Genomic DNA, 17,370 nt, shown 5'->3' with positions numbered 1-17,370 from the left:
AATCTGTATATTTTGAATGGATGGTTGCTGAATGAAGACTCATCATTTGTTGAATGGATAAAGAATGTGTGTGCCTCCATTTCAACTGATAATCTAAACTAATTTTTTTTCAAAGCAGATGTTTCTAAGATTTGAGAGTTGTGAACTATTTAAAAACAAATTAAATCCATTTTTTGCTGAGTTTTTTTTTTAACCATAGTACCTTTCATTGTTTAAGATGACATAAAGGTTACTCAAGGGAGATTGCTCAAGATTTTCCTTCTCTTGTCACATTTTTTAATGTGACATTTTTCCAGAGGACATTTATATAGCCTTTTTGATCAGAGAAAAAAATCCATGAATTATGTATTTCAGTACTTATTATTAATGTTTGAAATTTGTAATATCCGGACTAAGGAGAGACCCTGAAAGCTGTTAACAAAGAAGACATCCACTGTTACTAATTCAGAGTTCTCTGGAATCTCAGTGTTTCTCATAACGGCATACTTTCCTGCTATGTATATACTGGGGCCAAAGAGTGAAATGTCTAAAGTCAGAAAGCATCTAGGAAAATATATCCTGAAATATTATTATAAGCAGAAGTAAGCTAGGTGGAATGAAAAGGAAATGGCACTTTTAAACTTTTATTCCTTCTTAATGCAGAACTTTTGTTATTTTTCTATCAGTTAATTTTGGCATGCATTTATTTTATTTTTATGTGTGTAATGTTACTGAGAACATTGGTTAAGATTTGTTCTGATCTGCAGGACTTTCATTACTATATTTTATCAAACCAGGAGAATATTTAAGATAACATGTGATAATTAATATGAAACCCCTTTAGAGGGGACACTAAGGTGATTTAAAAATTGTCATAACAGTTTTATGAGATATATGTGGAGCAAATAGCTCACTTCAACTTTCTGCATTTAAGTTGAATTTTTATCTCCATTCACTATATGCTGTATTTTAGCTTTTTCGTATGTATTTTCTGTGACCCACATCCCATTGAAGTAGCTGGGCAAATTTGAGAATGTGATAATTTAGGCATAGAATCTTCACAAAGAGATGGCAGGAGGCAGAAAAGAAATGATCGTGGATCTCTCAGCTGTTAGATAAATGCATTTAGGTCTTAGTACAGTAGCTGAAGCTTGAGGAAGATTCTGTTGTGTTTATGGCTTTTTTTTTCCCATTATGCTTACAGAGCAATGAAGAACTCTGGCTTTGAAACCATAAAAGTCAATCACATATTTCATATCATTATAATATTGGGCTCAGTTTCTCTAAGTGCAGTTTCATCACCTGTAAAATGAGTGCTATCAAACATAGCTGTTATACATTTATAATACTTACTTATTTGTCTGTATAAGATCTATATATTTAGTCTTCCCAAACCATTTGAATTAGGTGCTGACTCTGTGGTATTGACCAGGGAAGTTTAGTGACTTAAGACCTCATAACTAGTATTAATAATTGGTAGAGTCTGGCTAAGCCTGAGACGTATTCCAGTACTGCATTCTTCTCATCACGGCCACAGGAATCATTAACATGTGCCTTGTAGGAGCTGTGGCATCCAGGTGATGGAGAAAGAAAGAGCTGGAAGTAATGAGAGACCAAGAGACAATGAAAATAAATGGCAAAGCAAATGAGAGAGAAGGGATAGGTCAGTCGGAGTTTAAAATTTTCTTTTATTAGAATGTTTTCCATTGAGAAATAATTGATATATAACAAGGTATTAGTTTCAAGTGTACAGCATTATTCAATATTTGTGAATATTGTGAAATGATCACTACAGTAGGTATAGTTAACATCCACTGCCAATTTTTTTTTATGATGAGACCTATTAAGATCTATGATCTTAGTAACTTTCAAATATACCATATAGCACCACTAACTATAATTTCCATGCTGAAAATTACATCCCCATGACTTACTTATTTTATAATTGGAAGCCTGTAGCTTTTCTCATTTCTCATTTCTCCTACCTCCCAGTTCTGACAACCAATTTCTGTTGTCTATATCTGTGAGCTCTAATTTTTTTTTATTTTGATTTTTAGATTCCATATATAAATGAGATCACACAGTGTTTGTCTTTTTCTGTCCTACTTCAATTAGCATAAAGCCCTGAAGGTCCATCTGTGGTGTCACAAATGTCGATTTCCTTCTATTTTTATTCCTGAGTAATATTCTGTGTGTGTGTGTGTATGTGTACACACACCTGCACACACACACACACAACTTCTTTATTCATCTGTCCATTGATGGATACTTGGGTTGCTTCCATGTCTTGGCTATTATAAATAATGCTGTGATGGGACTATAGATATCTTTTCGAGTTAGTGTTTTCATTTCTTTGAGATAAATACATAGACATATAATTGCTGGATCAAGGGTAGTTCTATTCTTAATTTTTTAAGGAACTTCCATACTGTTTTCCATGATGACTGCACCAATTTGCCTTCCAACAAACAGTGAAGAAGGGTTCTATTTTCTCTATATCCTTGTCAACACTTGTTATTTCATATCATTTTGATAATAGCTATTCTAACAATCATGAGGTGATAGTTTATTGTGGTTTTGATTGCCATTTCCTTGATAATTAGTGATACTAAATACCTTTTCATGTACCTGTTAGTCATCTTTATGTCTTCTTATATGTCTACTCAGTTCTGCCTATTTTTAAATTGTATTTTTTGTTCTTACTATTGAATTGTATGAGTTCTTTATGTATTTTGAATATTAAACCCTTGTCAGATATATGGCTTGCAAATATTCACTCCATTTTGATAGGCTATCTTTCCATTTTGCTGATGGTTCCCATTGCTGCACAGAAGATTTTTAGTTGATGTAGTCCCACTTGTTTATTTTTGCTTTTGCTTTGGAGTCTAAAGATACTTTATTGATTTGAGTAAAATCAGTAAATTCTAATCATGAAAGTGGAGCTGTCATATTCACATTTTATTTATCCAAATTCATCTATTGTATAAAAAATTAGTATTAGTATAAAAAATCTATAATTACCTATAACTATGAACTTTATGTATTAGCTAATTACTTTATCTTTATTTGGTGCTGACCAGAAAACCAGGACCAATTAAATTCTGTCTTGGAGAGAGAGAGTGCATAGTGTACTCACATAGTGTAGTTTATGGTAATTTAATGGGCTATTAAACATAATTTTTACAACATGCAGTATTCTCCTTTGTACTTATTTTAAAACATAACCTATGTTAGAGACAATTTTACTGTGGTATTAATATAAGCATTTTTCTATGAATTATATTAATTTTGCATAATAAACTCAAATTAATTAGCTTTGTACCAACCCTTAACATTCTGCAAAAAGCTTTAACTAGTACAGAACTGGATTTTTCTTTATGGTGATATGCTTATAAGTTTGTTATTTCCTAGATTGTTCACATTTATATAGTTTAAAATATACTCATATTTTATTCATGTGCATACACATTGTTATAAATGATAGTTACTACTCCCCCAACTCCAGAAACTGCAAGGAACCTGAAATATGCATTCTACATTTATAATGAAAACAACAACACAATATCAACTTAAAAGTGACTTGCCCTGGATTACTCATAAAGCAGAAAAACTTGCCATAGAAATGCTTTGAAAGCCTTGGAAGAAATGTGCCATCAAAATGCAAATATGTTTTCACTTAAAAAGAAAAAAAAATTCTCTCTGGAAACTGGTTTACATAGGATTTGGAGTTAACATTCCAGTTTTTCAACTGATTGAAACCATTGGCTATTTTATTTACCAATGTTCTTTGGACTTAGTACCATCTGCTGTTCATTGTTACAGCATGCAAAATTCCTGGGATTATATATCCTCCAGCAGATTTCTTTGTTATGGTCCATTTTTGTAGGCTGTTGGTTCAACTTTTCTTGGTAGCTCCAGTATTTTTTGCTAAAATCTATGTTTTGGTATAGTTCTTCTATTGCCTGAATTACAAATTCCTAATTTTCAGAAGAAATAACAAAGCATAGGTAAGTTGTAATAGCTTAAATTATTCTGACCTTGTTAACCACATTTAACATTTTGCTTTTGATAACTATATTCATTAATCGTCTTCTCATTTTTACTTCTTCCTTGAACTAAAATCATTTCACTTATGTTGTTACCTAGGGTATTGTTAGGCAGTACCTTACTCCATCAGTTACTTAGCGTTAGTTGCTCAGTCGTGTCTAACTCCTTTCAACCCATGTACTGTAGCCCACCAGGCTCTCTGTCCATGGAATTCTCCAGGCAAGAATACTGGACTGGGTTGCCATTTCCTTCTCTAGGGGATCTTCCTGACCCAGGGATCTAACCTGGGTCTCCTTCATTACACTAAATAAAGTCCTTCCTGATCTGTTGCTTATTGTCATGGGTTGATGGTGTCTCTCCTGTTACCGCTCAAAAAAGACTCATTGGAGTCTTAACTCCCAGTATCTTAGAATGTGACCTTATTTGGAGACAGGTTCATTACAGAGATAATCAAATCTCCAGAGGCTAGGAGAAAGTCCTGGAACAGATTTTTCTTTAGTGCCTGGAGAGGGAGGATAGCCCTGCTGACACATTGATCCCCTATTTCTAGCCTCCAAAACATTGAGAATAAATTTCTAAGTCACTCAGTAAGTAGTGCTTTAGTATGGCAGTCCTAACAAACTAATATTTACTCACTAATCTTATTGCTCATTGTATTTCTTCATGTCCTCTCCTGTGTGCCCAAACTTTCCTGATTATTTGCTTTTTTATTATTTATCATGGGCTGTCCTTCTCACACATCAATATATTCAAAATTTATTGTTGTTTAGTCACTAAGTTGTGTCTGACTCTTTTGCAAACCCATGGACTGTAGCCCACCAGGTTCCTCTGTCCATGGGATTCTCCAGGCGAAAATACTGGTTGCCATTTCATTCCCCAGGGGATCTTCCTGACCTAGGGACTGAACCCACATCTCCTGCCTGACAGGCAGATTCTTTACCACTAAGCTACCTGGGAAGCTATATTCAAAATTTACCTTATATTTAAGGTCCTATATTTCAAATACCAGATTGTTTATGAAAACTTCATAAACAATAAACTTCTCATAAAATTAGGTATGTTTTCTCCTTGATCTCCTTGATGTCCCATTCGGAGATCCTTTGCTTAATCCCAAATGGCTAGCTAGAGATTGTTTTCATCACCATAGTAGATATCTTGGGCCCATGTATTCTGGAAAGGTTTGTTAAATGAGATATTGGGAGAAGACATGAGATATGCACATGGAAACTGATATATACAGGTGGTAAGAAGTCCACATTTATGGTGTAATGAGTGGGAAAGTTCTCCCTATTTAAATGAAGCTCAGTTTTTGGAAATTTCCCCAGAGGCCTGAAGACAGTTTCTTCTTTATTCCACTTATCCTGGCTCTTCCCAGGTAGCAAAACCACTGCAAATCTGTTTTTTTATGTTTTATCCTAGTTCATTTTCTTTTAATACTTTGCCTTTAATATGAGACTTATTTGGGGGTGCAGTAATGACTTAGCGATTAAACCACCACCAGGATCTGATTTATTTTCTCCAAGTCAGTTTTTCCATCTCCATTCAAATATAATGATCTATATCTGTTTGATTGTGCAGTGAGTCTTCTGTTGATTGATTTTGGGGTTTTGTATTATTGTAACTCCTGGTGGCTCAGTAGTAAAGAATATGCCTACAATGCAGGAGACACAGAAGACATGGGTTCCATCCCTGGGTCAGGAAGATCCCATGGAGAAGGAAATGGCAACCTGCTCCAGTATTCGTGCTGGGATATTCCCAAGGACAGAGAAGCCTGGTGGGCTACAGTTGGCCACAAAAGAGTCAGACACGACTGAGCATGCACACAAAAATGCAAAATCTTCATAATAATTTTGAATATTGTGCAAGACACATCCCTTTAATACCTTTGTATGTAAAACACATATTAACTAGATGCTTATTGCTCCAGGTACATTTTAATATATTTGTATTTAACTATAACCTAAAAATTTATTACAGAAAAATACCTTTACAGTGTTTAGTATCACCATTTACTGTGAATTCTTATTCTGTAGCAAAAATTTATAGTTTTATATATACCTAATATGCTTCTTATTGAGATCATTTATAGTTACTTTTATCATTTTGCTCCCATTTAATTAGAATAATGCTTATTTACTTGGGAATATTTCATTTTTATTCAGATTCTTTACTCAAGTAATCTTTCAGTTCTAGTGAGCTTTCAGTCAATTTCCTTGAGTTTTATAAGTAGAGAATTGTTGAAGTAAAAATGGTTTTTATGGAACTTCCCTGGTGGTCCAGTGGTTATTACTTCACCTTCCGGTGCTGAGGGTACCAGTTTGATCCCTGACGAGGAGGTAAGGGGGTTCCCGGTTGGCTCAAGTAGTAAAGAATCTGCCTGCTGACTCAGGAGACACAAGTTCGATCCCTGGGTCAGGAAGATCCCCTGGCAGAGGAAATGGCAATCGCCTCCAGTATTCTTGCCTGGAAAATTCCCGTGGACAGAGAAGCCTGGTGGGCTGCATGTAGGGAGTGAAGATCCCACAAGTCTCATGGCTGAAACACCAAAACATAATAGAAGCAATATCAATATTGTAACAAATTCAATAAAGACTTTAAGCACACCTGCAAAAAAAAAAAAGACTTTAAAAATGGCTTTTCTTATTTTTACATTTTCTTAAATCCTTTTTTTTTTTTTAGTATATGTGCTACCGAAGTGGGCACTACATATCGATTTTTAAATAGCCAATTGATTTCTTTTTTGTGGTAACATTGGCTTATAACATGTATGTTTCATGTGTAGAACTTTATATTTCCACTTCTGTATAGACTAAAGTGTGCTACCTGATAAAAGTTTAGTTTTCATTCATAAACATGAAATTGACTCCTTTTACCCATTTCACTCTCTTCCCACATTCCTTGCACTGTGATAACCACTACTTTATTCTCTGTACTTATTTGTTTCAGTCTTGTTTTATTTTTATGTTCCACATATGAGTGAAATTATATGGTATTTGTCTGCCTTCATCTAACTTATTTCACTTAGCATAATATGATCAAGGTCCACAAATGTCACAAATGGCAAAATTTTATTTTTCATAGCTGAGTTGTATTGCTGTGTGTCTGTGTGTACAACATCTTATCCATTCATTGGATTGCTTTCATATCTTGGCTGTTGTAAGTAATGCTGCAATTCACATAAGAGTGTATGTATCTATTTGAATTTTTTTTTTTTTTTGTATTCTTCAGATAAATACCCAGAAGTGGAACAGCTGAAACATATATAAGTTCCATTCTTAATTTTTTGAGGAATCTCCATACTGTTCTAATCAATTACAATAAGAAGCAAATCAGTACACCTATGTTTTCTGACTTGTTTCTTATTGTAATTTATTAGAACTTACAGAAAAAACAAACAAAGATCAGAATAGGAATCCTTACTAATTTCTGTTTGAATGGAAATTTCTATTAACTGTTGCATTAAGCACCAGTAAGTATCAGCTGTCTTTTTCACCATCTCACGAAATTATTATGAAGTAATTTTCTTTTTATCAATAAGTTCTTTTGGCTTTTCACATTTGGGTCAATTTTAGTAATTTATATTAGGATAGAAAAAATCAGTTTTTCTATCCTCACTGTAATTTCTAATTTTAATCATAGAACTTATTGTAATCAAATAATTCTATTTTATAGATTTATTATAATCAAATAATTTAATTAATCTTTAATTAAATAGAAATTTGTTTCTAGATATGTTTCTACATATCTAAAACTGTATAAATATATATTACTACTTCTGTTGCTTAATAGATTTATATGTTTTTTTAATTTTATTTTATATTTTTGAAGTGTGAAAGTCACTCAGTCACGTTTGACTCTTTGCCACTCAGTGGCCTATACAGTCCATGGAATTCTCCAGGTCAGAACACTGGAGTGGGTAGTTTATCACTTCTCCAGGGGATGTTCCTAACCCAGGTCTCCCACATTGCAGGCAGATTCTTTACCAGCTGAGCCATGAGGGAAGCCCAAGAATACTGGAGTGGGTACTCTACCCACAGTGGATCTTCCTGACACAGGAACTGAACTTCGGTCTCCTGCATTGCAGGTAGATTCTTTACCAGCTGAGCTGCTAGGGAAGCCCTTTATGATTTTATCCTTATATATATCCTTACATATTGCTATTTATGTTAATTAATAGATATACATTTTAATTTTTTTAATGCTTTTATCCTTATATTTTTTTCTTCCTAAATTCTTTGCATTTTATTATTAAAAACCTTTTTTCATTGAGATATAATTGACATGTAACAATATATTAATTTCATATGTATAAAAAGTGATTTGCTACTTGTATATGTTGCAAAATGATAACACAGTAAGTCTAGATAACATGCATCATCATCTATTCTCTTAGCAACTTTCTTATGTACATTAACTATAGTCATACTGTACATTACATACTCATGACATGTATTCTATAACTGTAAGTTGTACCCTTTGACCACCTTTACCCATTTTGTCTATCCTCCCAACCTCTGGCACCACCAATGTTTCCTCTGTATTTATGAGCTCCAGTTTTATTTGATTGTTTTAGATTCCACATATAAGTGAGATCATATGGTATTTGTATTTTTTTCTTCTTATTTCACTTAACATAAGTCCCTCAAAGTCCATCCATGTTGTCACAAATGGCAAAATTTCCTTCTTTTCTTGGCTGAATAATATTCCATTGCTTATACATACATATAAAATGCCTTTATCCATTCATCTGTCTGTGGCCACTTAGGGTAATTCCATGTCTTGGCTATTGTAAATAATGCTGCAGTGAACATGGATGAATGGATACTTTTTCTAGGAAGTAATTCTGTTCCCTTCAGATAAATACCCAGAAGTGGAATAGCTGCATCATATGGTAGTTCTATTTTTAATTTTTTTTAAAAAAATTCTGTTTTTCATAGTAACTACACCAATTTACATTCCCAGAAACAGGACACAGGCATTGCCCTTTCTCTGCATCGTTGGCAACACTTGTTATTTCTTATCTTTTCAGTAATATCCATTCTAACAGGTATAAGATGCAGTCTCATTGTGGTTTTGATTTGCAGTTCTCTGATGATTAGCAATGTTGAATACCTTTACATGTATCTGTTGGCCATAAATACACTTTCTTTGGAAAAATACCTTAATCATATCCTCTACCCATTTTTACATCAATATTTTCTGTGGTTTTGTTTGTTTGTTCTACTGTTGAATGAGTTTTTTAAAACACATTTTGGATATTAACCCACTATCAAATATATGATTTGCAAATATTTTTATCCCTTTCAATATGTTGCCTTTTCACTTTGTGGGTGGTTTCTTTTGTTGTATAGAGCCTTTTAATTTGATATAGTCCCAGATGTTGTTCATTTTTCTTGCCTTTATTTTTGGTGTCAAATAGAAAAAGTTGTTGCTAAAGCCAGTCAGATAGCTTATCACCTTAGTTTTCTTCTAGTTTTATGATTTCAGGTCATTGTTCAAGTCTTTAATTCATTTTTAGCTAGTTTTTGTTTGTGGTATAAGATAATGCTCTAGTTTCATTCTTTTGCATATGACTGGTTCTCAACACCTTTTATTGAGACTGTCCATTTAACATTTTATATTCGAAGCTATGTTGTCATAAATTAATGACTAATTTGTGGATTTATTTCCTGGGCTGTCTGTCCTGTTCTATTGATCACTGTCTCTATTTTAATGCCAATGCAATACTGTTTTGATTACCGTAGCTTTGTAATATGGTTTTAAATCAGAAAGTGTGATGACCCCAGCTTTATTCTTCTTTCTCAAGATTGTTTTTGCTAATCAGGGTGTTTTGTGGTTCCATACAACTTTTAGGTTGTTTTCTTCTACTTTTTTGAACAATGTCATTGAAGTTTTGATGGGAATTACATAAAATTGTAGGTTAGTTTGGGCAGTATGAATGTTTTAACAATATTAATTCTCCTAATCCATGAACATGAAATATCTTTTCATTTTTTTTCTTCAATTTCTTTCATCAAGGCCTTAAAGTTTTCTGTGTACATGTCTTTCACCATCTTGGTTACATTTCTTCCTTGTTTTTTTGATGCAATTGTGAATAGGATTGTTTTCTTAATTTCTCTTTTTAATAGTTTGTTATTAGTGTGAAGAAGTGCAACAGAGTTTTGTATACTGATGTTGTATGCAGCAACTTTACTGAATTCTTTTATTATAATATAAATTTTTGGTAGAGTTTCAGATTTTTTTAATATATTATATATATCATTGGCAAACAGTGGCAATTTTACTTCTTCCTTTTCAATTTGGATATCTTTTATTTTGCATATTTATTTATCCTAATTGCTCTGTCTAGGACTTCCAATAGTATGTTGAATAAGTGGCAAGAGTAGGCATCCTTGTCTTGTTCCTAATCTTAGAGATAAAACTTTCAGGTTTTCACCATTGTGTATGATGTTAGCTGTGGGCTTATTATACATGGCTTTAATATGTTGAGGTGCATTATCTCTATACCCACTTTGTTGAGAGCTGTTATTATAAATGGATGTTGAATTTTGTTAGATGCTTTTTATGCATCTGATGGACAATCATGATTCTTTCTTCAAGTTGTTAATTTGCATCATATTAACTGATTTGCTGATGTTGAACCATCTTTGAATCCCTTGAATAAATCCCATTTGATCACGGTGTAGGATGCTTTTAACATATTATTGAATTCAGTTTGTTAATATTTTTTTGAGGAGCTTTGCATCTATGTTCATCAGAGATATTTGTCTATAATTTTCTTGTGGCATCCTTAACTGGTTTTGGTATCAGAGTAATGTTGATTTTGTAAAGTGAATTCCAGAGTGTTCCCTCCTCTTCTGTTGAGAAAGGCTGGTGGTAATTCTTCTTTAAATGTTTGGTAGAATTTGCCAGTAAAGTCATCCACTTCTGGACTTTTGTTTGTTGGGTGATTTTATGATTTGATTTCCTTAGCAGTAGTAAATCTGTTCAGATATTAAATTTGTACATGCTTCAGTCATAGTGGATTGTGTGTTTCTAGGAATTTTCCAATTTCTTCTAGCTCATCCAATTTGTTGGTATATAGTTGTTCACAGTAGTTTCTTATGATCCTTGGTTTCTTTGTATCACTTGCAATGTCTTCTCTTTCAATTCTTATTTTGTTTGAATCCTTTCTCTTGCTCTCTCTCTTTTTTCTCCTTGAGATTAGCTGAAGTTTTGTTAATGTTATTTATCTTGTCAAAAAATCAGCTCTTTATAGCATTGATTCTTTTTTTATTTTAGTCTCTATTTCATATATTTCATTTCTGGTCTTTGTTATTTCTTTTCTTCTACAAGCATATCTCAGGAGATTTTGTGAGTTTGGTTTCAGACCACTGTGATAAAAAGAATATCACAATAAAGTCAGTCACATGAATTTTGGGGTTTCCCAGGGCATACGGAAGTTTTGTTTATACTAGAACTTAGTCTATTAAGTGTTCAATAGCATTATGTCTAACAAAAACAAAGTATATATCTTAAATAAAAATACTTTATTGGTAAAAATTTTTAACGTCATCTGAGCCTTCAGCAGGCAATAATCTTTTGCTGGTAGGGGTTTAAAATACTGTGAGAATTACCAAAATGTGACAGAGAGACACAAAGTAAAGAAATACTTTTAAGAAAATGGCACCAGATATACCTGCTTAGGGCAAAATTGCCACAAATCTTTAAATAATAAAAAACACAATACCCATGAAGTTCAATAAAGTGAAGCTAAATAAAATGAGCTGTGCCTATACTACCTTTGGGCTTTAATTGTTGTTTTTCTAGTTCCTCGAAGTATAAATTTAAGTTGCTTATTTCAGATTTTTCTTGTTCCTGGATCTAGGCATTATCCCAGGAATTTTCATCTTAGAATGGCTTTGACGCATCTCATAAGTTCTGGTATGTTGCATTTATATTTTCATTTGTTCCAAGGTTTTTAAAATTTCTCTTTTGATTTCTTCTTTGACCTTTTATTTAGTAGCATGTTTAATCTCCATGTATTTATAAATATTCTGCTTTTTTTTCTTGTGATCGAATTTTTGTTTCATACTAATGTGGCCAAAAGGATGCTTGACTAGGATTTCAGTTTTCTTAAATTTATTAAGACTTCTGTTGTGGCCTAACTTATGATCTCTCCTGGAGAAAGTTCCATGTACCCTTGAGAAGAATGTGTATTCTCTTGCTTTTGTATGAAAGGTTCTAAATATGTCTATTAGTTCTTCTGATCTAACATGTTGTTTAAAGCCAGTGTTACCTCATTGATTTTCGGACTGGATCATCTACCCATTAGTTAAAGTGTGGTGTTAAACTCTCTTACTATTATTGTACTATCTATTTTCCCTTTAAATCTGTTTATATGTGCTTTATATATTTAGATGCTCCTATGTTGGGTCAGAGAAGGCAATGGCAACCCACTCCAGTACTCTTGCCTGGAAAATCCCATGGACAGAGGAGCCTGATGGGCTGCCATGGGGTCACGAAGAGTCGGACACGACTGAGCGACTTCACTTTTCACTTTGATGCATTGGAGAAGGAAATGGCAACCCACTCCAGTGTTCTTGCCTGGAGAATCCCAGGGACGGGGGAGCCTGGTGGGCTGCCGTCTATGGGGTCGCACAGAGTCGGACACGACTGAAGCGACTTAGCAGCAGCAGCAGCATGTTGGGTAGGCTTCCCAGGTGGCACTTGTGGTAAAGAACCTATCTGCCAATGCAGAAGACATGAGATGCAGGTTCAATCCCTGCATTTATAATCCCAGAAATATACCCTGGAGGAGCACATGGCAACCACTCCAATATTCTTGCCGGGAGAGGAGCCTGGCAGGCTATAGGCCATAAGGCAGTGAAGAGTCGGCATAATTTATAAATGTTATATCCCCTTCTTGAACTGAGCCCTTTATCATCATGTAATGACCTTATTTGTATCTTATTAGAGTCTTTATCTTAAAGTCTATTTTGTCTAATACAAGTATGCTGCCCAGATTTCTATTGGTTTCCATTTGCATGGAATACCTCGTCCTATACCTTTATTTTTAGTCTGTGTGTGTCCCTATATCTAAGATCCTCTGTAGGCATCATATAGATGGTTCCTGATTTTTATCCATTTAGCTACTCTATGTCCTTTGATTTGAAATTTTAGTTCATTTACAGTTTGCAATTATTGATATGTATGTACTTATTGCCATTTGTTAAGATTTCTGACTTTTGTAGTTTCTCTTTCTTCTCTAGCTCTATTCCTTTTGATACTGCTGCTTGAGAGTGGTGTTCCTAGCATACTTTTTTTGTGTATATACTATAGATTTTTGCCTTATGGTTATCATGAGGCTCACATAAAACAACTTATAACAGCCTATTTTAAGTTAATAGCAACTTAAGTTGGAAAGCATCCCAAAGCTCTATATATTTACCCCCACACACATTTTGTTTTTAATGTCTTAATTTATGTATTTTTATATTGTGTATCATTAACTAATCATTATAGTTATAGTTGTATATACTACTTTTGTCTGTTAACCTTCATACTAGCAATATAAGTGATTAATGTGCTACTTTACAACATGAGATTATTCTAAATTATTCTGAATTTTACTATATATTTACCATTATCAGTGAGATTTATACTTTCATGTATTTTGCTTTAGTAAGCATGTTTCATTTCTGCTTAAAAAATTCCCCTTAACATTTCTTGTAAGGCTGGTCTAGTGCTTTAGCTTTTGCTTGTCTGGAAAACTCTCTCCTTCAATACTTCATGACAAATTTATTCTTTTTATAGGCAGTTATGTGTAAGTCTTTTGTTTCATTTCTTTTTGGTAGTTAATGAAATTTGGGATACAAACTTACTTTTACTATACCTTGGTCAATCTATGCCATTTGATGTGTAGTATTTTTATTATTTTATAAATTGTTTTCAGCTGTTTCAGATTTTCTCTTTGTTTTTCTGGTCAGAAAATTAATTTTTAGTTCCCGTGGTTGGGATATGCTTTATTTTATTGTGTTTTACTGTTTACCTTTTTTACATTATGGAGAATTATAGATTTTAAGGTTTTATTTAAGGTTGAAGAGATGATCAATTTTAGCAAATGTCCCTTGACAAAATATGAAAGTCTTTCTTTCCTTTGCAGGGTGGAAAGTTAGTTTTCTCTCTTTATTTAACTTTATTTATCTGAGCAAAAACCTTATACTTTTTTCTCTTCTTGTTTGCATACTTGCTCTGTTAAAGGCTGAAAATTGTCTGTTAAGATCTCTCTCTATAATATTTTCAGTAATTTGTGCTTTTTGTTTGTTTGTGTATGTCTATCTGAACTTCAGAGGCAAAGTACTGAGTAAATCACACACCTGAATACACAATGCAGGATCACTGATGGTTCTGTAAGGCCTTATGCTCTTTTTTTGATTTATACATTTATTCCTTTTAATCCTCATTTTCTATTCCACCTGTCCCCCTCTTTCATCCCAAACTCAATTCTATCTAGTTTTGCAGATATCCTTTGGTTTGTATATATGCTTATGAAACATGTATTGTTTTATGTGCATTGTTATTTTTAATTTTTTATAAATGGTAATGTAAATTACATCACTTGTTTATCACTTTTCATAAAATATTGTGCTTATATGACAGTTTTGCTGTATATGCTGCTTTTAAAGTAGGCTTGGTTCTCAATAGTAGTATGTATCTACCATGTTTATTTCACTTATTTTCTCAACAATGGGCACCCAGGTCACATTCAACTCCCTGAAATAAGTTGGCATAAATTTCCTTATATATTTCCCCTTATGGACTTCTTTAGGTTATAGAGGCAAGAGAAGGGTGCCCAGATGGAAGGATATCAATATACTTAATTTAACAGATTTCTCAGAAGATTTACACAGTCTGCACTTGCATCAGCAAAGTATGAAGATCCTCAGGTCTCTAATCCCAGCCATTTGGCCTTAGCCAGCTTTATAATTTTTGACAGTCTGAAGAGTATAAAAATGACATCTCATTTTAATTTATTTCTGATTATTATGTGCTCTGAGCATATATTTAAAAGTTGAGATCTTTTAAATTTCACTTTCTATATGTTGTTTGCTTTTACCTTTTGCCTATTTGGTATTGCTATTCTTTTGTCTCGTTCATTTGTAAAGCTTCTTTTATAGTCTAGACAGCTGCTGCTGCTGCTAAGTCGCTTCAGTCCTGTCCGACTCTGTGCGACCCCATAGACGGCAGCCCACCAGGCTCCGCTGTCCCTGGAATTTTCCAGGCGAGAACACTTAGGGGTCAGCAAATTTTGGTCTCTGGCCTAAATATGACTTTCTGCCTATTTTCATACAGCCAACATGCTAAGAATGAAGTTTACATTTTTAAATGACAGGGTAAAAATGAAGGGAATAATAATATTTTGTGACACATGAAAATTATATAAAATCAAAAATTTTAGTGTGGTAAATAAAGTTGTATTGAGCATAGCCATGCTCATTCATTTATGTATTGTATATTGCTGACTTTATGCTACAATGACTGTGTTTAGAGTTTAGTTCCAACAGAGATTATATGACTCACAAAGCCTAAAATATTTACTAGCTTATCCCTTTATGGAAAAAGTTTGCTGACCTCTCATCTGAGGGAGTCTCTGATTGATTTCAGACATTTTCAATTTTGCCATCATGTTTTCTAGTCAAGAGCCATTATTTTGCTATAATCAACTTAATCAGTTTAAAAGCTTTTTCTGATATTCCATGCTTTTAAGATTACGTTTAAAAAGTTCATTTCCACTCCATTATCACAAAGATATTTTCTCACATTAGCTATAATTAGTTTTGTGATTTAACTTTTACATGTAGATATTTTATAAACCATGAGTCCATCTTTGCAAATGAATTTTTCTCTGTATAGGGAACCAACTTTCCCCAAACCATCTAAAAAATTACCTGTTCCTTCTTTTTTATACGTTAATGTATGGTGCCATCTTTATCATGTATTACGTTCCTGCAGGCTCATGGGTCTGTTTCCATGCTTTCTCTTTTGATCCAGCCGTCCCTTTGTCTATTTACTGGTTATTATAATGATTGGAAAGGTAAGTGGTCACCTTTTTTTTTTTTTTTTAATGTAGGTCAACTTAATTATTTCCTCACTTCAATTTGTTAATGTAAATTTTAGAATATGTTTGATTTTTAAATATTCCAAATGGAATTTTTTAATGCAGTTTATAGATTAAATTGGGGATATCTTTATAATGTTAAGTGGACTTGTCCACAGCACAGAATATACTCCATTTATCCAGGTAATTATTACATACTTTAGTGAAGCTTAACATTTGAAAACATGAAATTTTGTGTGATCTTGATAAAGGTAATTCCCAGTTACCTTAAATTGTTGTTGCTATTGGAAAGATACATTTTCTTATATTTTGTTGGTTGGTTTTTGCTGTTACAGAAAATGGCATTGGTTTTTGTATATTGATTTTGTCTCTGGCAACACTGTTATACTCTCTTATTTTATTGTTTTTTAATTTAGTTGGTTTGTCTAGGTAGATGATGGTGTTATCTGCAAACAACAACATTTTTATATTCTTTGCTTCCACCTTGGTTTCTCCTCATTATCATTGTTTTTGCTGCTGCTATTATTATAACACTTTATAGTATTGGCCAGGATAGTACAATAGTGTTGCCGGAGACAAAATCAATGTACAAAAACCAATGGCATTTTCTGATCCTATATTAAATGACACTGTTGTTGGTGGACATCTATGTTGTTTAAAATGGAGTAACTTTTAACTTTCTTGTGGCTCAGCTGGTAAAGACTCCACCTGCAATGTAGGAGACCTGGGTTCAATACCTGAGTTAGTTGGGAAGATCGCCTGGAGAAGGGAAAGGCTACCCATTCCAGTTTTCTGGCCTGGAGAATTCCATTGACTGTATGGTCCATGGGGTCACAAAGAGTTGGACACAACTGAGCAACTTTCACTCACTTCCAGTAAGTGTACTGTTTATCATAGTTGGGTTTTGTATACGTGGGGTGGTGGTGGGGGGAGTGTGAATATAAACTTTAGCAAGTTAGGGTGATTTCCTTCCATCCTAGTTTGTGATTTTGTTCTAATTTGGAAGCTTTTCAGAAATTTGTTGTCTTTATTGAGGCAATCAGATTATTTCACTCCTTTTTATGTGGCAAAATATATTGTCATTTTTTATGAGATATATTCACATATCATAAAATTTACTTTTAAAGTATATAGTTGGGTGATTTTTAGTATATCTATATATCTGTGAGGGATTCCCAGGTGGTAGTAGTGGTAAAGAATCTGCCTGCCAATGCAAGAGACCTGTGTTTGATCCCTGGGTTGGG

At 33.4% G+C, this 17,370-nt stretch overlaps 1 long non-coding RNA gene across 1 annotated transcript in view; it reads left to right on the top strand.

The window, feature by feature from the left end:
* The window catches only part of LOC122451211, a 147,180-nt gene extending 130,302 nt beyond the window's left edge, over nt 1–16,878 (top strand). The window contains exons 2-3 of the long non-coding RNA XR_006272338.1: nt 11,894–11,949; nt 16,819–16,878. This is a non-coding gene — a long non-coding RNA (uncharacterized LOC122451211). The remainder of the gene's footprint in view (nt 1–11,893; nt 11,950–16,818) is intronic.
* Nucleotides 16,879–17,370: the final 492 nt, after the last annotated feature.

This window comes from Cervus canadensis, chromosome 12, assembly GCF_019320065.1.
Source record: "Cervus canadensis isolate Bull #8, Minnesota chromosome 12, ASM1932006v1, whole genome shotgun sequence".
NCBI lineage: Eukaryota > Metazoa > Chordata > Mammalia > Artiodactyla > Cervidae > Cervus > Cervus canadensis.
This window is presented reverse-complemented; position numbering and strand designations above follow the sequence as displayed.